General features: G+C 36.6%; 1 protein-coding gene and 1 non-coding gene across 2 annotated transcripts in view; one reads left to right on the forward strand and one right to left on the reverse strand.

Moving 5' to 3' along the window:
- Positions 1-24,969, forward strand: part of LOC138713270 (noggin-3-like) — a 309,958-nt gene that overhangs the window by 128,088 nt on the left and 156,901 nt on the right. The gene's annotated exons all lie outside the window — the stretch shown is intronic.
- TRNAN-AUU (transfer RNA asparagine (anticodon AUU)) lies at positions 22,245-22,317 on the reverse strand. Its single transcript has one exon. It is a non-coding gene; the product is annotated as a tRNA-Asn (tRNA).

Genomic DNA, 24,969 nt, shown 5'->3' on the forward strand with positions numbered 1-24,969 from the left:
AGGAAATCAAGACGGCGAGCGCGCATGTTCACAAGTATAATAATGTACAACGTATTTATGATGATGATGACGATAAAGATGATGATGATGATGATGATGATGATGATTATTATTATTATTATTATTATTATTATTATTATTATTATTATTTGCTTCTTGTAATGTCTTAGTGTTAGGGGTGTGACTTTTTGGTATTAACGATATACGCGAAATGTGTTAAACTTAATTTTATGCATTAGAAAATGAAATCCCTTAATGGAAGCCCAAAATTAAGTGAAATATCGCGAATTTTCGCGAAACTGATGAAAAAAGATGCTTTCTTCCAAACAAATCGTGAAAATTTTCTTCGTTATGAAATATACATGCGAGTGGCATTTGGCAACGATGTACTCAATAGTTTCAGGGACTACTTGCAGGGAGCAGCGCAAGCACACAACGGTCATTTCTCTTTCTCGTACAACTGCCTTCGTGAGAACAGGAATGCAGTGCTGCTACCCCTTCAAAGTCGAATGAAATTTGATTATGAATTTAATTAATGATGTAATTATGTTAGTTTCAAAGAAATTGTTTTAACAATAATTTAAAAAAGTTATTTGATTATTTTTTTAAGTTTCTTTAGGGTGTGAAATATGCACGAAATTCAACCATTTTAATCACCGAAATCGGAGTAAATCACACTCCTGCCTGTTTTTAATTTGTCAATTAAACTACGGTATATCATAGGCAGGGGCAGATATTTATGGAGATTAACTTTATCATTTGTATTTTTTAATATTGGTGTCGTTGGAGATTGATTTGCACTCTTGGTGGAGATTAATGGAAATTTTGGAAAATACAATTATTTTGGAACTGAAGTATTAATTCAGTATGAATATTACTTTCCAAATAATTAACATTAAAGGTTCGTTGGATTTGGTACTTTTTAATATTGGTGTCGGCGAAGATTGTTGGAGATTGATTTGCACTCTTGGCGGAGATTAATGGAAATTTTAGAAACTACAATTATTTTGGAACTGGAGTATTAATTAAGTATGAATATTACTTTCCAAATAATTACAATTAAAGGTTCGTTGGATTCTGGTAAAGGTGCGGTAAGGCCAATAGACAATATTTGTTGGATTGAGACTGCATTTAACACACATTCATTAGAAGAAAAAAACTTGCAGCCCTCATATTAACACTTTCAAATTATAGTGAAATGTTGAATTCTCCGTCTTTTGAGTTCACTAATGTAATCAAAACACCTGGAATACCATGTAATGTAGCCTACTTGGATATATAACAAATTCAAGTGAAAAAAAACTCAGAATATGAATTTCGCTATAAAACGATGCAATAGTAATAATTCGCGAATGTGTTCATATTTCGCTATTACAACTCTATTTTGCGATTTGTCGTGATTGTTTTTATACGCATATTATTAATTAATCACTTAATTCGTAAAGATGGATAAAAATATATTGTATGTCTATTATGTTACGATTTTCGCGATATCCACAAACACCCGGTCCTGATCATAGATATGTATGTTATATGCGTTACAAGAGCGGTATGTTGAAGTTTTCATGTCCGAGCAAAAGTTTGAAAAAACGAAACGTAGTTGAGCTGTTTTAATTTCCGAGAATTGAAAGAAAACATACCGCTCGTGTATCGTACATTTTGTGCGAAGATAGTTTATTACATACCTGAAAGAGGAATTTCTAATTAGTTGCAACGAAATCTCCATCTTGGTTTCTGGTCAATGACGGCAACTTTGGAAAACAAATATATCTATCTTCAACATTGTTCCTATAAAATGTTTTCTGTGTTTACTATACTCCGGCAGGCCGTGATATACGTCTGTATTTCCCCCCCCCCAGTCTATGATGAGTCTGGAATCTTGTTGATTTTTTCACGGCTTCCTTAATGTTACTTGCATCAAGAATGCAGCAACTTTAGTGGAGTTGTAGAGTTTACTTAATTTTTCAAATATTTAAAAACAATAATTAACAGTGCAATTTAGGTGAAATTGCAGTGGTAAGTTTCCAATTTATAATTATTACTATATTGAACGTCTCTAAAAATAATATGTTAAAAGCCTAAAGCAGTAAAATCAATATGTCACTTAAGCGGTAAGAAGAGGGAAATTGTTATGTGTGTTAGGTTGGGAATACTGAATGTGGAATTTTAGGCTTTCCGCGGATTGGTTTTGTGCGGAAACCGAGCAAATACGCACGATCTCGCACAAAAATATTTATTTATAGAGTTCGCTAATATTCGTGGTTTCGTGTATCCGCGGAAGGTTTCGGGACGTACTTCCCGCGGATACGGGGGAATTATTTATATTTACTATTGCGGATTATGAACAAAGTGACGGGGCGTGGAGTGTGTTGCCGGAAAGAAAGAGGAAAACAGATGTGACCAGAGCAAAACTATTTGCATCGTTTGCTTTGTCCACTACAAATCCCATGACAACAAGACTGGGAATTGAACCGAGGCGGCCTGGATGAACGACCAGACTGCAGGCGCTGAGCAGCAGATGCAGCACGGGTGTTCCTAGTAACGAAAACCTGTGAGTGTGTTTAGTGTACTCCGAAAATTCTACAACAAGACCTCGAAAGAGGGTTTAACAGAAGAATAGGCGAAGGAAGACAGATTGAACGGTTGTGTCATTTCTCTCGCGAGGCTGTCCCGCGTTATTATTCCGAGGAGCAGCGTTTATTGTCGAGATGACTGATAATTGCGGGTGAGAACAACACTGGAGCCGCTCAACACGCAGCCCGGCGCACGTGCTCGCCAACACGAACACGCGAGCTGACGTGATGGGCTCAGTGACATAACTCTCATCTGCCTCGCTGATTGACAAGCGTTGCATGTCATCAGTATCGATGTCAAACACAACACAGTGTGCTATCACTACAGGGATTGCCCGTGCCGTGCTGAGAAAAGGGAGGAAGACGGTTCGTAGTCGTTCTCACTACGAGTGGCGACAGAAAACGTCAAGAGCAAAGACGAAGACTCGTGTACCATACGTCACCTCTGTGTAAACTTCTGTTTATAGAATGCTGATCTGATTGGAACACTGCACGTACATGCGTACACACATACATAGGCCTACTCGTACATATCAAACTATGTTTCATGGAATCTCTGCAATTTGGGATTGCGTAACAGTCTCTTTTGGATAATTTGAAGGAAAATTGTTCCGGGGCTGGGTATCGATCCCGGGACCCTTCGCTTAGCGCACGAATGCTCTCCCGACTGAGCTACCCCAGCAACTATACACGACATCTCACAATAGTATAACATAACCTAAATAATATAAACAAGTGTTAGAAAAGTTTTAATTAGGGGAGAGTCGGGTAGGCTAGTATCGGACATCGGGTAGTATCGGACAGTGCGTTTCTTTCATCTACCACACGATGATAGTACCTGATTGACATGGTTACGTTTCTGTGATGTCGCAAAGAGAAACGTAACCATGTCATTCAGAACTACCATATGGTGGTAGATGAAAGAAACGCACTGTCCGATACTACCCGATGTCCGATACTACCCGACTCTCCCCTAGGGATAATGAAATTAACAAGAAATTTTTTAATTAAGGACGATGAAATAAAAAATAAACATGAACAATTTTAAAAGGAACAATTATTGAAAGTACAATTTTTAAATTTTAATGTTTTAGTGGTTGGTGGTTCAGTTGGTGTTATATTGGACGTGTGCGTAAAAGAAGTGGAATTCATTGATGTACATTTATTCCTCAACTTATTCAGGATTTCCGAATGGTGCTCTTCATTTATTTGTAAATAGGGTTTCAGGGAAGATGCATAGCTATGACCAGTGATCTTTATTAATTCTTGTTCTTGAATGCCAATGCGAGTCATATTTGAAAGTGCTGTGCATCGACTGGAGTGGTTTGTAATTTTCTTTTTTATGACGTCCAGATCAATGCAGTTTGAAATGCTGGCAAACAAAGAAACAAATGCTAGGGTAATGATAAAGGCAAACTAATGCTAGGGACGCGATAAAATTAAACAAATGCTAGGAACGCGATAAAATTGTGCGATATGCAGCCATGAATGGTTGAAAGAAGTTCTTTCGTACCGTTTTATTGGTCAAAAGTAGTATGACGTAGTAAAAGAGTAATAGTAAGAAAAAAAATTCCCTAAATATTAACACTGTTAACAGTTTTTACTCGATAAGTACTATCTGTATGATTCTGATATTTACTCTTATCATTAGAGAAACAGATAAGGAATAATTTATCCCTTTGCAGTTTCACAATAAAATGGACGGTTTTATTTATTTATTTATTGCAAATTAAATAAAAAAAGGTTAACACGTACATGTGTGCTTCATATGTGAACCAGTGATGTAACATGGTTGCATTGTCTAATGAACCATGAACTTAATTATAAAAATCATAATACGGTTTTTATTTATTTTAATGTATTCTATTTCTCCCTTCACTCTGCACAATTATATGATTTCTGCCTGTATACATATATATTATTCTGGGTGAACAGTATAGAGCAGAACAGGTTTCACGTCCGGACGGCTATGCGCGCAGAGGTGGGGGACTCAAGGCCGCGCGAGGCCGTGAAAAGTATGAAATATTTTTTGAGGATCTACATTTTGTAGTGAATATCTTAAAAGGGACTATTAATGATAGTCTATCACATCTAGTGCTGGTATAAGGTAGGTATGTCCAGCGCGAGCATTTCTAGCCTTTACACGAGATGAAATAATGACGAAGAATTTTTTTAAGCGTATGCCTGCCTATGATTCTGTAAGCGGAAAATCTCTAGACTCCTTTTCAAAGGGTGCAATATGTCCGCACTTGAAATTCTTGGTATAAGAGATCGTAGTAAATCGAGGAATTGCAGTGTCCATTCCAGAAATAAGAGAAGAATCGTTCTGGTCGTTGTGAATGTTGTGACGATTGTAGTTATTAAGAAATCGAGGAAAATTACTATAGGTTGAGTTACACCACCTTTATACTTTCCATCTATCCTCACATACACTAATTACTATGGTTTTTAATAATGTAATTTCTACTCTGCCCAACGGTTGTTAAACTTCCACTTCAATGGGAAAAAAGTTAGGATAACTATAGTATGAGATAATTATTTACGACGTTCCTTTGTGGAATTCTCCATAGTAACGCAACTGGGGAATAAGGTTACGTGTATACCTGAAGGTCGCACAGAAAATTATTGGAATTCTGATTATGTGAATAAAATAGCTACATGTTGCAATGCGCAATGGTACTTCTTAGAAAAATTTGTTCATGATAGAGTCAAGAATGCATGAAGAAAGTGAACATGCATAAGTAATTCATTTCAGCGTTGGTTACATTAGAATTTTTTAATCTATAATTTGCATTACAAATCACATATACGTAAATAAAGTTTTTACATTATATTACGCTTTGTTCTTGTTCCTAGTTGTGGCTGACAGTTGTTTTCAAGTGGCTTGTACTTGTCGAGGGCGTCAGTGTACATGAACAAAAGGTAAAAAATGCTAATCAAAGTTCAATATTTTTCTGCTTCACCAAGGGTGAAATATTTAACTAGATATCTGTTTAGAATTTACATGATACATTACTTAATATCTTAAAAATACAAAGGACATGATAATTGAAAATTGTACCAAGTAATGCGGACTTAAATTTTAAAGTGCAGTACATTTAAGAAACCCGAGTAGTGATTAGGGGTAAAAAATCCGATTTTTTATTTTGTGTTTTTTAAAAAGTACAAAACTTGCTTTTTAAAGCAATATACAGTATATTGTGGGATTATCTCTGGACATTAGCCCTTTAAATTTGGAGGCGTATGTAATTCGGAGATTCTTCTTTTTTAAATGAAGTTTTCCGTACGTTAATATTTTTCTAACTTTAGTGCATTTTTCTCTGAAACTACTGAATCAATTTAAATGAAATTTTTACAGTGTTTTCTGCAGTCTGTGTTCTACATAGTAGACCTACGGGTTTAAGAATATCACACACATAACACGAGAAAAAAAAATATATATTCATTGAAAAAAATTTCAAAAATATTAACCGAAGTTCAATTTTTTTTTTTCTGTTTCACTAAGGGTGAAATGTTTAACTAAATTTTGCTTTAGAATTTACAATATACATTACTTGATAACTTTAAAAAATACAAGGGATATGAGTGAAGTTTGTAGCGAGTAATGTGCACCTGAAGATTGAAGTACATTTAGAAAATTGGAAAACAGGGCATTTCTTTTGCTCTTGTATACGAAACTAATTAGTTGTTTTTCATACCACTGAATTCAGAATTATTGATTGTATAACCATGTCAATTTTTAATACACTCTGAATACTAAAAGCCTAGAAATATTGAACTAAACTTTTGTACTGATATTCTTTAATCGCTCAGGTATCACTAACCAAACCCCTCAACCAAGTCGGAAAACAGGATAAAATTATCAGATAGGGTCTTTTCTTCGCACTTGGATAGGAAACTAATCAGTTTTCTTTTATATCACTGCATTCAGAATGATTTATTGTCCAACCAAGGCAATTTTTATTCCACTGTGAACACATCGCTGGCGATTGTCACATGGAGTTGCTAGCAGTTAAAATGAATGCGCAAGGTTTCTTTACAGCGATGATCGCCAACGTAGATCGCTTGAGGTTGCTTCTGAAGGAAATTCAGGACGCACATCGCCGCATACATGTTCAATAATCGATATTTTCAGAAGGCCATACAGAAATATTGAATCGAATTATGGCAGCAAAACAAATCAAGGCTTTTTTTGGTCTATAGCAGTTAAATATGGGACACTTTTATTATCGACGTTTTTGTAAGGAAATTTAAATTAAAAAGTTACTGAAAAATGTAGGCCTAATTAAGTAAGATTGAATCAAGGGAATTAACAAAGAATGAACACTATTCCATTGCCTTTTAATAATGTTTGTTCGTGAAAATTTATTTACGTCTCTTGACAGTATTTTGCACTGCACTTTCTAAATATTTATGCAAATCAAAACAATAATTTCAACACTAATTCTTGAAGCAAACATCAGCTAGAGAAATTGTCGATTTTTAAATTCTGAAATAAAGTTTGATTTAGATGTGGGATTTTTGCTAGTCTCGACAAAAATTCTGGGAACGACGGACATCAAGGCCAAAAAGTGGACTGTCTCGTTACAGCTTCTTCCTTTTATACTAGGTATGCTGAATACAGATATCGTCCTCTTCTAGAATAAATGGGATCTTCAGAATCATGAATTTAGCTATTACTATTCATTTTCTGTAAAGTCCTTGATCTATGTTAACTATTTTACATGATCCATCTCTAGTAGATTAAAAGGATGAAACAAAACAGCGATATACGCTGATAAAGAAATCACTTCTTGACGATCATCGCCAGCGTTTATAATCGCCTGGGTATATTAAATTAAAATTTTGCACTGAAATGATTTATTCGTACAGTGATCACTTTCCAGTCCCCTTAAAATAAATAATTTTTAACTCCCAGTGCAATTTTGATACTATATATTTAGTACATATTTTGATGTTCATGGTTACATATTTAAGTACAGTAGCGGCAAAAAAACCGGACAGACCCTTGTAGCTGATACAAAAGAATCCTGTGCCGTGTATTGTGTCAAACTGTGGTAATTTCAATATGGATAGTGAAGTCGAGGTATGTACTGCTATTTAATGTAAAAATACGCAGTTATCTTTGCCGAATAGAGGTAGAAATGTAGGTAATATTGATGCCAGATGAAAATAAAACTCAAAGTTTTTCGTCTGTAAGTTTGAGGCACTAAAGGAATCAAAATACTGTAAGAATCGAACAAATGCAATAAACTTCATTGTTATAATTAATTATACAAGATGGATGTGTTTTGTGACTAGCAAAATTTGAATCTGTGACTCTGAAATCAGCTACAAGGGTCGGTCCGTTTTTTTTTTTTTTTGGCACTACTGTACTGTACATATTTTTAGCATTAATATCACATAAAAATCCGGACTCATTACTTCCACTCTGTATAAAAAGATGGGGTTTCATAAATAACTTGCCACTATTTTATTATCTTTAGCCTCATATCCGGACTATTTTCCAATTTAATTAGGATAATTGCTTACAATCCTTAACCACAGTCTGTAACTTCAAATTCTAGGTGATGATGAAAAATCTGACGCAAACAAGCTGCGAGTTGAGCTCCTTCACAGAATTCTCACTGCGTGTACCTGGAGACGGCCAGGCGGACGAGCTTGAGCGATAAGCGGTGTGAAATGGAGTAGAAGGTGGCGCTATCTTGAGGCGCCAGGGTGATGCTCCGTGGCATTGACCTTTGCCGCATCCTGTGTGGATAGTGTCCGCGCCATTGATAGATTGCCAGACCAGCGCCGGTTCTTCAAAATTGAAATCATCGATCATTCAAGCACTGAGAATTATTTACTTCCGCTCCCTTTGTGAGAAAATTTCCGTAATGACTTCGTTATCCTTCCTTTTGACATCTTTTTTCTTTCCAGATATTTGTTATAAATATAGAATGGTTGTCTGTGGGAGTAGAAATAGTTTCAATTAAAAAAACGAAATCGATGTCATAAAGAGACATACTCTCTAGTACAGTTATATATATTATTTTAATGTACAGAAGTACATATGATATTTCCATGCAGATATTCTGCGTCATCATACGATGAAAGAGTAATGGAACGGAGAAAATTCTCTCCGGCACCGGGATTTGAACCCGGGTTTTCAGCTCTACGTGCTGATGCTTTATCCTCTAAGCCACACCGGATACTCACCCCGGCGTCAGACAGAATCGTCTCAGTTTAAGTTCCAACTCTTGGGTTCCCTCTAGTGGCCCCCTCTGCACTACGTCATAGATGTCTATGAACGTAGGACTGAAGTCCACACATGTGCTGAGGTGCACTCGTTATGAGTGACTAGTTGGCCGGGATCCGACGGAATAAGCGCCGTCTTAAATCACGAAGTGATTTACGCATATCATATATATGGAATAAGCGCCGTCTTAAATCACGAAGACGGATCCCGGCCAACTAGTCACTCATAATGAGTGCACCTCAGCACATGTGTGGACTTCAGTCCTACGTTCATAGACATCTATGACGTAGTGCATAGGGCGGCCACTAGAGGGAAACCAAGAGTTGGAGCTTAAACTGAGACGATTCTGTCCGACGCCGGGGTGCGTATCCGATGTGGCTTAGTGGCTAAAGCATCAGCACGTAGAGCTGAAAACTCGGGTTCAAATCCCGGCGCCGGAGAGAATTTTCTCCGTTCCATTACTCTTTCATCTCTAGTACAGGCCTGGGCGTAAGTAGCTCAATTGAGGTATTGCAGACTACCCCTTAACTTCCCACTCCACATTCCCCGATACAATTTTGTATCGGACCGATAACCGAGCGAGGCAGCTCATATGTTCCGCATGGAACCCGCATTCGGGAGGCCCGTGGTTCGATTCCCGGACCAACCAACGTGGCTGTTGTGTTTCCGTCGTTTTTCACAGTTCCTTAGGCAAATGCCGAGTTGAAATTTTCACTGCTACGGTCCATTTTCCTTCCCTGCCCATGCAGAAAAAAATTAGATTGCATATCATTCATCTTCATCTCATTCCATAGACATCAGAGTGCTGCATTGGAGTTAAATCGCTCGCTTGAACTCGGTCGAGTGTCGTACCCTCGAGTGAGATACGATCGGTCGTGATACGCTCGTAATAAATAGAAGCACAGTGCAAGGTCATCTCACCGACATGTCTTATCTTGTATGGAAGGCGACAGATAAGATACACATATGTTTTGCTCACACGGTAAAAATAAGGCTTTATTTTCTGCGTTCATGACAAACGTTTAATGGAACAGTCAATGGAACGTACCAAAATAGGAACATGAAGTTATAAATAAAATAGTATGAAAAACTTCGATATACAGTTATTACTGCTAATTAATAATTATTCAATATTTGATTTACCACATATATAATATGATAGGACCATACATAGTGTTCCGCCTATATACTGAGACAATGTAGAAACGATTTACAAAATATTATTCATATAGCAGTAGTTTAATAACAATATTAGTACAGAGATAACGTCACAAAAAAATATAATAAAACGAATAATCATGCTGCACAACTGTTACAGACGCAAAGATTGATACACTAATTATTAGAGATTATTATTATTATTATTATTATTATTATTATTATTATTATTATTATTACTACTAGAAAACTTGATACAGTTGTTGCATTATCGTGATTGTGTTCTCGTTTATAATAATTACATTTACATCTAATAACATCTATCAGATGTGGCAAAAACAAAATCACTCCTGTGTGGGGGGGGGGGACATTTACCTACAACATTTATATTAAATTTTAAAGCAAGTTTTGTAGTTGTACTATGGAGAGGTTAGTTAAACACTGCAAAGTTTTGAAATGATAAACATCTATGTTGTTACTACACAGTACTGTTCATCACTATAACAAAAACGAATGTCTAACGCTCGGTTTATACCGTTCGAGGATTTATCGCTCGTGACAGTTTTACCCATCATGCATGTGCGCTATCTATCGGATTATGCTATGAACTACTTGACGCTCGAGCGAAAACGTCCGATGCAGACCTCTGATAGACATATTCAGGTCAAGATGCATGTTTTCGTCCCTCTTAAGCCTTTGTTTTTTCTGAACCGACGTATGCGAGATGCGAGGAGCGCCTCGCACAAATCCGGACTACACGAGAGATAGTGAGTGGTTTCTATAGTTGTGAGGTACGCAGACCTCGCATCTCGCAGTTATAGAAACCACTCACTATCTCTGTGTAGTCCGGATTTGTGCAAGGCGGGCCTCGCTCCTCGCACGTCACATCGGTCGGTTCAGAAAAACCAAGACTTTAACGAGAAGGAGCGTCCTCTCTGCAACCAGGGAGCCTTCCACAATATCTCTGCCATGATTCATTCTTTAAGAGCACTTCCAAGGGCGCTTCGACACCTTGGAAGGGCTGTAGGAATGGATCCTGTGCTGCTTGGTCACCTTGGCGATATGGACTTAAGGCGGGGGGGGGGATAGGAGGCCCCCATTGGGTGAGCGAGTGAGTGGTCATATGCGGCCGGTATGCTGGTACACCTCATCCTCACTCATCCCATAACTTCGGAGTGCACAACAGGCCTCAATATGGCCGATGTGTAAAGGGTCGTGCCTAACCCGCACCTAGCCACCGTTACCTTACCTAACCTATCGGACCGAATACGAATATACCTGAAGGCAATCATTCCAAAGTGACGAATTGTATAAGACATGCATCATAGCTTTCGGCTCTCGCTGGTCGCCTAAAATCCACCACAAATTCCACTACGGCCAGGTCGGAATAACAATGCACTGTCTTTTGAGCCACAAACGCGTCAAAATACAAGACGTGTAAACATAAGCCTTTGGTGCAACATTTTTTAGTAATTTGTATTAGTTAAAAATGTATTTATTTGTAAATTTTTCTTTACAAAATGTGCCGATTAGTATTTCTGATTAAAACATTCTACGAACTTACTATTCCAACAGAATGATTCTGAAGGTCAGCGTAACTTGAAATCTGGTCGAATTATTCCACAACGATGCAGGTTCAAGAACTTCATTAGCAAAGAAGATAGTAATGCTACAAAACTGTGATGGGAGTGGCGGTGGAGGAACTGGCTGTGACGTAATGAAGGGTCTGAGGAGAGCTACAAACAAGGAAATGGAACTGGATCCGACCTCGTGTAGACTGGCCAGGCGATTTGTTGTTTACTCCGTCAACAAACAATACAGGAACAGGGCTGCGGCAATACTTCAACGTGTGTAATTTAGTAGCTTACTCGAAAAGTTGGCACGACATGCCCTCTGACGGTTGTTGCTGTTAATCCAAAATGAGCAAAAAAAAATTTGGTTTCAACTGGTGTATCATAAACAACATTATCTGTGCACCCACATTAGTAGTCAGTGTTGACTTGTGTATGAAGGCATGCCGAGGCAGTGTTGCCACCTCAAATTTGCGAAAAACCACTGCACGCTTACAAAAACTCACCAAATATGTCATAAAACGCACCAGATTTTCGTTCCTATAGGTTTTTCTTGCATTTAATTGTTACATAATGCGAAGATAAGATATAATATTATGAACAACTATTAAAAATTATAACATACAGCACTCCGTCTTGTTGCAGACCTAATTTCAAAATTTACTGAAATTCTCATCCTATTTCTAATTTTGGTTTTATGATAGTGCTTTGAATCCACTTCTGAATTTCACCAAGCAAGACATATATCCTAACATTACTGGCGCGAACTCGGTATTTCTTTTAACGGGTTTTTATTTGATATCTCTTTGTACTGGAAATCTTTACAAGTATTAGTAATGCTGAAATTGTTTATTTTCATTAAGTTCATCACGCGCCACTATACTTAAAACGTTTGCGGTAACTTTTTGGGCTGTGTTGAATTAAGAAAACCTTGATTTGTTGTACAACATAACTGAAACTCAGTCTAGCAATATTTTACAGTATTTTCAAACATTTATAGTCTTTCCAGCAGTTGTTTCATTGGAGAATCAACGCGCCGTTATCGAATTAATTATTCACATTGTGTATTAAGACTTCTGTTTTCACTTCCAGCCGTTGGGTTGTTATACGGTTAACTGTAGAGTGCATTGATTGCCATCTAATACTGTAAGACATGTAATGGCCATCGTCGAAAGATTCGTAAGTGTTTTATATGCTATTTGCCTTACAGATGTGTTTGAGATTTATTGAAAAATCACTAACAATTTCCATTGACATTAAAATAAACTAGATTTCCCACTGCCCACCGTTTAATGAATTTTAGCCACTGATTAGAGGACCAAAAAAACTAGATTTAGTGGGTAAACCACCGTGTTGGTAACACTGCGCCGAGGGGGGGAGAGATGCGGGCCGATGGAAATAATGTCTCTTCCAAGAAAATGAACAAATGAGAACATCGCTGTGGAAATAAAGAACGTAGCAAGAGAAAAAATCGAAGCTAATTAAACGTGCAACATATGTTTACGAATGAAATAATGATACCGTGCGATAAAGACACGCATTCACGTGCAATGGAACAAACTAAAGTAATGTAACTATCACAACGCAAGAGTGATTCTATCGATGTCATTTCTCTTCCGACTGTATTCTTGAATATCATTAAAGTTACCTCCTGACCTTTCCTGTCGCCCGCTCTTCCTTATCGCAGTGTTTCATTCGCATTCCTTCCGTCGGTATGCCGTGCCTGCGAGACCTATATTAGATCCAGTTCCCACGATGAATTATTGAAAAAGTATTCAACTTAACAAAATATAATTTTTTTAAGGGATCGCTTCGGACACATGATTAGGCCTACTTAACAAAATAGGTATGCATACTGTGATCCAACTTATCACCCCAAGAAATTTGGTCCAGACAGTTTTTTTGTGCAGCCAACTACTATCTTATCTTCATTTATCTTATCTCGGTTCTTTAAGCCAGAACGATAAAGTTACGGATAGTTAAAAACATTAAAGTAGGCTTTATTCATGTATATATAGCTTTATGTCAGAATGAGAAACGTGCAGTATAAACGATAGCATCAGAAGAGAATTCCCATTCATCAAAGATGCGGATAAAAATGTGTAATGTACATTGTGCAATTCTAGATTTTGTATTTCACGTGGTGGTCGGTTAGACATTGTCAATCACGTCCATAAATCTGAGAAATACTTGAATGCATCTTAAAATGAAGCGGTCAGTGGAATAAGGGCCGAAGTCCACGTTTTGCCGAAAATGGTTTTTTGAGTGCAATTTACTCTTAAAGGCAAGGCTCACATTATGCACTATTAAAATGACCGATATCCATGCCTGTTATTATATTACAGCGGCTTAAAAATTTCAATCCATGGAACAAGGTCCGATGTCCGGGACTTTGGACATTATTGTATTGGCTGAGCTACGAGTATGATTTGGAGAGTGTCTCATAGAGGCGCTGCAGGTGGAAGAATGGATATCCCAAGTGAATGGATTGAACTTGTTAAACGTCACTTCCAAGTTTTTGAAATTACACACACTGTTTTCAAAGACTTTGATGGGTATTTAACACAGTTTTTCAAGAAAAGCGCATCTCAAAATGATGCAGCGTTTCAGGTATCAAAATACAAGATTTTCCCATACCATCATTTGCACAAACACCGGGTAGAGGTCGTAAAGTAATGAGCGGAATGGTCATGAGCAGCTTCCGTCTCCTTAAGAATAACGTGACTCCCAACCTCAATGTACCACAGCTGTATCACGGGCTGTTAAAAGTGCAAAGATCGTGATATATCTATTCACTCATTTATTCGTTGTATTCTGCCCAGGGGCAGGTCTTTCACTGCAAACCCAGCATTCTCCAGTATTTTATATTTTCTGTCTTCCTCTTTGTCTCTTCATATAACCCATATATCTTAATGTCGTCTATCATCTGATATCTTATTCTGCCTCAAACTCTTCTCCCGTTCACCATTCCTTCCAGAGCATCTTTCAGAAGGCAGTTTCTTCCCATCCAGTGAACCAGCCAATTACTTTTTCTCTTTCTGATCAGTTTCAGCATTATTCTTTCTTCACTCATTCTTTCCAACACAGCTTCGTTTCTTATTCTCTCTATCAATTTCACATGCTCCATCGTTTTCCATATCCAAATGCTTCTAGTAGTTTCTCTTGACTTCGTCGTAATGTCCATGTTTCTGCCCCATACAATGCTACACTCCACACAAAGCACTTCACTAGTCTCTTCCTTAGCTCTTTCTCCAGAGGTTCGCAGAAGATGCTCCTTTTTCCATAAAAAGCTTCCTTTGCCATTGCTAATCTCCTTTTGACTTTTGATTCGCAAGTTTACCTTCTTTACTTTTCTTCCTATGACCATGGTCTTCGTCTTGTTGGCATTTATCTTCATCTCATACTACTCACAGCTCTCATTTAGCTCCAGCAGCATATCCCTTAGTATCATCTTCTCTTCTGCTATCTTATACACTTTATTCTTTTTCCTCCTATTATCACTGCTCCCATTTATGTATCTCAACTCCTGAAATATCTATAAGAGATTGAACAGCAGTACTTGCAGAGTATTAAGGGTGAGGAAGGTAGCAGAACTCAGAATGTTGGCAGTGACTAAGGACAGAAGGCAGTTTCTCATTACACTGAAATAGTTTCTTTATTATAAGTATTATTATTATTATTATTATTATTATTATTATTATTATTCATATTGGTGTCATATCCTCTTTTTTTTCTAGACAGTTAACTCAAGTGATGTGTGTATTCTGAAAATACAGCTCATTCAATAAATAAAGTTCACTATTTCAGATTATTGTGCTTGACTTTTACACTTGCGTAGTAAAACAATGTAATAAGGACCGAAGTCCACCACTTATCATCCTATTTATTACCCATACTATTAAATTCATACGTGAGTGTTCATTATCAGTCAGAGTGGTGCACTATGACCTACAACTGTGCAAATTTTTGTTAGTATTGGTCTAATGATTTAGGAGATGTGATGCTTTTTTCGTCTCCTCAAACATTTACTTCTCTGGACTTCGGACCTTATTCCACTGACCGATTCAAATATTATCTACACTCTTGTTTACAGTACCTATCATCAAGTTGTATTTTATGATAATAATAATAATAATAATAATAATAATAATAATAATAATAATAATAATAATAATAAACATAGTAGAGCAAGTAAGAGATTTTAAATACCTGGGCTGTGAAATTGGAAACACAAGAGAATTAGATCAACAAAGAACATTACAAAATTTTAATCATATATGTGGAACGATTAAAAGAACCCTATTAAACAAAACAAGGAAAGAAACCATTTTGAAGTTTTACAAAGTCTTGGCAGTCCCATCTCTCTTGTATGGCTCAGAATGCTGGACCCTAACAGAAAACCAAAAGCACAAAATAGAAGTATCAGAAATGAGATTTTTGAGATCGGTACCTGGATACAGAAGAACAGACAGACAATATAATGAAACGATAAGAGACGAACTGAACATATTCAACTTAATAAAATAAAAGAATACCAAGAAAAATATTATGAACACGTACAAAGAATGCCAGAATACCGTATTCCTAAAAAGATTCTAGAGTACAAACCCAAAGGCAAGAGAGACAGAGGAAGGCCTACGAAGAGATGGAGAGATCAATTTCTTTGAGAGGACGGAACAGGTCGGAAGGCCTAATCCCTGTTGATGATGAATAATAATAATAATAATAATAATAATAATAATAATAATAATAATAATAATTTCAAGGTTTGCCAAATGGGCATTAGGATGTATTTTTATAATTTGATTAAAATGTGATTGTGACGTATATGATGGATTTATTTTAAAATGTGCAGTTTTTATTGTGTCCTTTTTTTTTTTTTACAAAATTTCCCAGGTTTATAAGTAAAAAAATTGGAAATGTCCCAGTTTTTTTTTTAAATTACATTATGGGAACCTAGTGTAGAAGCAATGAAAGCTGAAGCTGGAACTTCAGCGGAAGCTACGTCATCTATTTTACGACGACATACAATTATTATTTTGGTGACGAAATCCCCTCAGTATCAAAAAAAGATGACAAAATGTATACGATGACGAAATATCTTCGGTAACAAACTCTCCTCATTGACAAAAAACATGATGACAAAATATATTTGATGACCAAAAAGTAATGATGAAAAATACGTGACGAAATATAACAGTGACGATATTTCCGGTTACGAAGTGCCCTAGACCCAAGACTTCAGAAGGTTCTCTTGTCAGTGACGTGACGAAGGAGAAATGATTACAAACTATGGTGAATGTATTTTTAATACACATGTCTCTAAAATGTTTTATAGTGTGGATGAACTTCTTGAACAGCTGTGTTTGGGAAGTCGCTGGGTTGAAGGAAAGGAGGCTATGAGTTCTACCTATAACTCATCATGTTAAAAGACAGACTGTGCGGTCTGGCATTACGATTTATCCTGTATGAAGCAGTTTTAATGTCGACTTCATTATCGCATTTAAATTACACACTCTACGTCGTTGCAGGATAGACTGAAGTAACGAGTGTTTTATAATCGGATAGTGTAAACCCATTCCGACCCCCCATAATGTGTGTGTTAGTATGTTAGTTAGACATACGGTGGCCATGCAATCCATCAGCCCGAGGGCTAACTAACCAGCTGGTTCTGGCTGACGGAGTGAATGAGAAGCCACTGTGCTTCATTCAATCTCTTTCTTTCTCTTTTTCTCTCTCTCTTTTCCTCTCACGCATTTTTCCTCAATGGCTAGCATCTATGTAGAACCGATTGTACCGATAAGAAACTAATGCTCTATAGGCTACTACATTGCTGCATGTTCCTCAAGAAGGCTAATGTGTAATACAGTCTGATCCTTTTGGGTATGGATAATATTAATTTATTAATGATTGATTAAATGGCAAACTTACTAGTGTTAAATTATATAACCACGTGTGGCTTACAGCTGTTTCGGTGCTCCTTCACTCCATCATCAGAGCCTACTAGATCCTACGGAGTCATCTCGACATCGCTGCCTGTTGTAGGGGTGCGTTTGTGTGTTGAAAAGTGGAGTCGAATAGTGTGTGTGTTCTGAAATTGATCTGTGTGTTGAGGATTTGATTAGGGTGTGTTTTGGTGTGTCTGTATATTTCATTTTGTTCTAGTGTGTTGAGTTTTTGGCTTTTGGGTTGTATGTGTAGGATTTCCATGTCTGTATTTATGTTATTGTATGTATGGTACAACCCAAATACCAAAAACTCAACACACTAGAACAATATGAAATATACAGACACACCAAAACACACCCAAATCAAATCCTCAACACACAGATCAATTTCAGAACACACACACTATTCGACTCCACTTTTCAACACTTTTCGTCGACCTGGTTGGCGAGTTGGTATAGCGCTGGCCTTCTATGCCCAAGGTTGCGGGTTCGATCCCGGGCCAGGTCGATGGCATTTAAGTGTGCTTAAATGCGACTGGCTCATGTCAGTAGATTTACTAGCATGTAAAAGAACTCCTGCGGGACCAAATTCCGGCACATACGGCGACGCTGATGTAATCTCTGCAGTTGCGAGCGTCGTTAAATAAAACATAACATTTTAACATTCAACACTTCTCAACACGCAAACGCATCCCTACAACAGGCAGCGAAGTCGAGATGACGCCGTAGGATCTAGTAGGCTCTGATGATGGTGTGAAGGAACACCGAAACAGCTGTAAGCCACACGTGGTTATATAATTTAACACTAGTAAATTTGCCAATCAATCAATAATTTATATTTAAGTGTTAAAAGTAGTGTACGCAAGATTCAAGATGGATTAATTTATTATTATGAAGCTATTATAATAGTAGGAAAAATTTCTTGCTGGTTATATTATAATTAAAAGGTGGCAGTTTCCATATATGACAATCAACAATGCATAATCTGAAAGGACAAACAAAAATCAACAGCGGGCACAATGTGTTCTTTGCAGTCCTGTCATGGGGGCTATACGGGACCATACGGCGTATGGGAACCTAAATTTTTTTTAAATAATCGTATGGAGAAGAAAACATTTCTGCCTATTTGGAGACGTACGGCGTATGCGTGCCTACGTGGAGATCTATATTTTTACGCGGAAATCTGTACTGAGCTTAGATTCTCACTTATTGTTCCTAGTATAATTATCTTACTTTATGTTTATGACCATTAGGGACCGGATTTTTATGTAATTACATATTATATTCCTTTCAACCTAACCGTATATAAATAACAAATACTTGCGAATCTTGTAATTACCATTAATATGTTAAAATTTGATACTACATATTTTTACATATTTATCCCACATTAAATATTATGGCTTAGTATTACATAAATCTACATATTTAGGGGTTTTATTCATTTTTAATTCTCTAAAAGGAAAAAGAAAACTTCTGCTGGGGAAGTTTCCAATTTGAATTATAGATTTAAAAAGCCTTTTTACCTACCCGAGAAAGGATTTATTTCGGGACGAAACATAACACCTTAGTTCCAGGAAGTAAAAGAGGCACTCACCCCTTACCGTCCACTGTAAAGATGAGTGAACTAAAGGCAACCTTTATCATACAACTACTCTGTATTGTAAAAATCAAGAATGGCATAATCTCATACGCATAAGCGGACGATAGTAGTAGGGTCTAAAGACCTTAGAAAGTTACAAGAAGCAATAAAAATCATGGTAAAATGATGCAATAGAAACAAATTTGATATAAATGTGGACAAGACAGAAATGATGATACTCAGAAACGACGGAAGAGCACCAGAAACAGTAGAAATCGTCATGAAGAAGAGAAAATTAAAAATTGTACCAGACTACAAATATCTAGGCTTAACAATATAAACAAGCGCAGATATTGATATTAAATATTTTCATAATTTTACATATTTTGATACATACTCAGCTTATTTTTCTTACATAAATATGTACATATTTTACACCTTGATATTACATAAAAATCCGGCCGTAACGATCATAAAAGGTCCATCGCTACAGCGCTGGAATCCAGAACCATAATTGTAGCCTATAACTTAATTGAAAAACACCAAAGTGCTGTAGATACACGCTCCAAGATTCATCAAGACACGTGTGCATCTACTGTGAGGACCTCATGAGATTCTTCAAATCACTCTTATTTTGTAATTATGAAAATGTAAATCAAAACAATAAGTCTTTACTTCCTTTTATATTAAAAGATTCTAAGTAACGGTTAGTACATCTGACTGTGAAATAAGTAGGACTGGGTTCAACTCCTATTTGGGATAAGTTACCTGGCTGAGGTTCCTTCCGGGGGGTTTCCACAAACCCATTAACAGCAACCATCGCAGTTGATGAAGTGTCGTAAAATATATATTAAAAGAATCACTAAATGACGGTCGGAGAGATAGAGAGAGAGAGAGGAAAGTAAATTATATTTCAAGGGAGAAAAATAAAGCGTGTGGCGTACGGTCAAGAAAAAAATTACCATGACAGCACTGGTTCTTTGGTAGGCCAAATTTGAGTGTATTAAAAGAGTTAAAAGAGAATTTCGACGTGAGTATGGTGTGCGTAATGTACCTAAATACGATTTCATAATGTTGTGGTATCGAACATTTGTAGAAACAAGTTCTGTGTTAAAAAAAAAAACATGCAGAAGGTCGCAGACGAAACCCAGTACGAGAAGCAGCTATCTCTTGGCTTAGTCCCCAAACTCCCCAGATCTAACCCCTCCTGACTTCTTCGTGTAGGGTTTTGTTAAAGATATTGTCTATTCACAGAAATCCATGAACATTGATGATCTGAAAGTAAAAATTACTCAATTTCTTCAACAAATCATCCCTCTTGTGTTACAACGGACATGAGCTGAATTGCATCACCGTTTTGAGTTGTGCAGGGTGCGCAATGGGGGTCATGTTCAGCTCTGAGGAATCTCCGATCTTTCAATGCTGTATACACCGTGTTCCAACAAATAAAGTTCAGTAGTAAATGTTCAACAGTGTTTTTATTTTATCTATACCCAGACGGATCACCCTATAGGCCATTAACGTTCATTAGAAATCCCAGTATATTTTATGTCATTTTTGGGGACTCCAGAAAATATGGCGGGGTCAAAATTAATTTTGAAAAAAAAAAGCCAATAAATGATTGGATTACATTCCAAAATTATTATTGGAATATAGGATCAAGTAGGGCTATTATGATTAAAAAAATCTTTTGCTCTAATTTTTCTATTAAAGCGTATGCAAATTAAAAAAAAAATCATGTGCTACTTTAGACATATATCAAGGATTTGGAGTTAAATTTATATCTTTTTTTATTTGTAATAATGGATAAAATTAAAATAAAACCATTGTACCTTAATAGCCTTCTGTCTAGGCTATTGTGATAAATCTATAAGGCTGTTCTGATACAGTGCTAAAAATCTGGCAATATTATACGGAGCAATGAAGTAAGGCTACTTTGTTACATAGAGGTGCTTAATGTATTACCTGTAAAAGTTTGGTTGAAATCGAATTAAAAGTAACTAAGATTTAGCAACTTTTGTAATGGTTTCTTTTTCCCTATAAAAATTTATACGATTTACTGAAACTTAACACTTGCTACCAATGCTATGGTCCGTCCCAGGAATCTGTGGAGTAGAAAGACGAAACAAGACCTCTGCGCAAGTGGTATGTGGGAGGGCTAGGGCCAATGACTGCTCTGGGGGAGGCATTGCTTGAATGAAGCGAGCAATCGCTTGCAGGAGGGGATAATTTATATGTGAAGTCTACTCTACTTTCTGCCACGACCATCTTACCCCTTAGCGGACTCGAGCTGATGCTGCCCGCAATACACTTCAGCACAGACTCCGCGCGCGAAGTTACTCCACAGATTCGTGGAACGGACCACAGAAATGCTAGAAAGTTGCTGTATGTCCAAATAATTTTTTTTGTGTGTGCGAGGAAATAGTTTGAGAAAATTATGATACATTTGTACTGCTAAAATACATTTTTAAATAATGATGAATATATTTTCCAGTTGTGTTAAATTTTAACAATAAGAAGCTGACTATTAAGCTAAAATTGTTAGGTAAATAAGTAAAAATAAGTCCATATGTTCAATTTTTAAACTTATATTGTTTGTAAGTGCCATGCCAACATATAAATTCAAGCGTCACTCAAGAATTGAAAAATTATGAAATACCCCTCAAGAAGTAATAATGAAGAACTTTATGTTTGAAAATTGATCATTTCGTTCAATTTCTCTCATTGCAAACATAATATCACAGTAGCCTCTCTAGCGATCATAATAGCCCTGAAAAGTGTATCATAATAGCCCATCTCATTAACACACTGATTACTGCTAGACTTCTCAACATTCACGGCTTTTCTTCAGAGAAAAATCAAGCTGGCACTATTCTATATAACAGGAAAATTTAAAAATTATTCCATCTTTATTCATTCAAGAGCAAAATGGAGTAACCGAGTATCACATCGAAGTTTTTTCAAGAAACAAAACTTTGTACCTTTTATTTTGTTAAATTTATGTGACTGATAATGTTTTTTTTTAACTTTGTTCGATCTGGGTGCTCGCGAAAAATTTGCAATCAAAATCTATATTAAGAATCGATTGGTGTTAAAAGTTTAAGACGCAAATCAAGCTTTCAGGTATAACTCCCTGTGAAGTTGATTTGAATAATTTCGAGGGAAAAATTGTTCCGGGGCCGGGTATCGAACCCGGGCCCTTTGGTTAAATGTACCAACGCTCTACCAACTAAGCTACCCGGGAACTCTACCCGACACCGATCCAATTTTTCCCTCTATATCCACAGACCTCAAAGTGGGCTGACAACTGTCAGGCAACCAACATTGAGTGCACACTAACTCTGTGTGACTTAAATTGTGGTTTTCTGTTAACACAGAGTTAGTGTGCACTCAATGTTGGTTGCAATGGAAATTCAAAATCGTGGGTCGGGAAGCGGGTCGGGAGTTTAAACATGGCTCATATGGAGTGGAGAAGTGGAGGTTCTTTGCTTTCATGAGAGGAGCTGATACGATCGAAACAAACTTCAACCTTATTTTGTTCTCGACAAAGACCCGATAATCACATCTGTAGGTGGCTGAGAGGATCCCAGAACCATTTTGGAAGCCATAACGGCTTGTAAAATATCGTCTCAACCCGGGACTGAAGCTAGGCTCTTCCAATCCCATATTCTTTATGTAAATGTAACTGCGTAGGACAAAGAAAGGTTACTTTTGGAGAAGACAGACATACCTTGCTGCGTCAACTGTTTTGAAACAAATAAACCCTTGAAGATAGGAAAAAGAGGAAAGAAAAAATGGTATCGGATAAAAATATCGATGTCAAACAGCAACTCTAATTAGAGGTAGATTTTATCTCGTGATGTATTTGCAACTCAATCTTCCTAATCTCTTAATCTATCATTTTATAGCACTAGTGGTCAGTTTGAATTTAAGCAAATAACTGCGGGGAAAATCACATGTTAAGAAATCGTTCCAGTTCCTCCCACAGACAGCAGCCAAGCTCGAACCAAAAGTGTGCAGTCTGTATTCATTATAAATCGCTTCTAAGAATTAGCAACCGGGGTCCCTAGTTTGGCGCCCTGGCCTCACTGAGTGGGAGATATGTAAAGCAGGAACGACTTATACTAGAACTAATAAAGGCTAGTTTACACTGTAAGTACCTTACGCTCGACCTGTGATCAAAATCAGGTTTCCAGTCACCGAAATATACTTTTCCTATGAACGTTATATGGGTAATGTGTTATTAGTTGACACTCTAGGCGCTGTTTATAACGACAAAAGATCTAAGAGTGAATCGCATATCTTCGGTAAGCAAACTCTCACACTTATTACATGACACATATAATATAGCAGACTTTGAACAAAGAAAATGCTGGAACCAACAAAACATGATGCGCCTTCCTTGAGATCGATAATGAAGATGAAAGTGATCCAGAAACATGGTGGTGATGATGATGATGATGATGATGATGATGATGATGATGATGAATGTGACAATGATCAAAGCATTAATAAAGATTAAAACTAGTAGGATGATGATGATTATGATGATAGAAAAAATTCCAGATGATGAATGCTGTAATCATGGTGGCGATTATGAAGGATTTGATGATTATTATGATGATGGTGGCGATATTAAATGTGAAAATGCAGTATACGTTGGTGATCGTTATGATTAACGATGAGATTCTTGCATAAAAATATATTTTGTTTGCCTTTATTTAGAACTGTAAGATGAAGTAGGCCTATTTATAAGTTTCATGTGTTATGGCAGAATTTGTAGCGCATAAAAATGTGTATTTTGGGGTTTCGTGCATATTTTAGATGCATATATTTGCATATTTCATACTTACTCTCCACGGCGCCCATGACAACCACACAACGCACAAAACACTTCAAGTAAAATTGCCTTAGTGCTGCTTTCGTGTAGATGGGACAGCAAATAAGAAATATATTTGAAAAAGTTTTTCAAAATAATAAAGGCCTCATTTATCTGGAAAAGGTTTCTGCGCTGTTGGACGGGAAGCATGTAGAAACTGTAGTTTCAGGTAAGATCGTTCCTTTTTGAAATTATGTCCAATAACATATTGTGACGTAGAACGTATTTTTTCAACATTTAAACCTACTGTCACAGACAAACGCTATAAACTTGCAGTAAATAATTTGGAAAAAATCATTGTCACGCAGTGTCTTTACAAAAGTGACTCATAGGGTTGTGATTGCTGCAATAGTGATCTTTTAACATAAAAGACTATAAAAAGCAGACAATACATTAATATGAACATTTAATTGAATATTATGATTTCTGTGAGGGCATATTTAGTGCATATTTCTACACTTTTTAGAGAATATTTTGAACATTTAATGGAATATGATTTCTGTGAGGGAATATTTAGTGGATATTTCTACACTTTTTAGGGAATGTTCTGAACATTTACTGGAATACAGTATTGTGATTTCTGTGAGGGAATATTTAGTGTATATTTCTACACTTTTTAGACAATATTCTAAACGTTTAATGGGATATTATGGTTTCTATGAAGGAATATTTAGTGCATATTACTACACTTTTTAGGTAATATTTTGATGCATATTTTTCTTCTTTAGCGCATAAAAATCTCACCTCTAGATACGATGAACGTAATGAATAATGATGGCGATGATAATTATGATAACGACGATGTTAAATGTGATCACGATGACGATGAACGTGATGCCGATGACGGCTATGATGAATGTGATAACGATCATGATGACTATGACAGCGATGTGATGATCATCATGATGTACGTACGTGACGACGATGATGAATGTTATTATTACTGACAACAATGATGGGGATGATAAGAATGTGGTGATAATATTAATCATGTTTATATTGATAATGATTCTAACG

Source organism: Periplaneta americana, chromosome 14 (genome assembly GCF_040183065.1).
Source record: "Periplaneta americana isolate PAMFEO1 chromosome 14, P.americana_PAMFEO1_priV1, whole genome shotgun sequence".
Classification (NCBI taxonomy): domain Eukaryota; kingdom Metazoa; phylum Arthropoda; class Insecta; order Blattodea; family Blattidae; genus Periplaneta; species Periplaneta americana.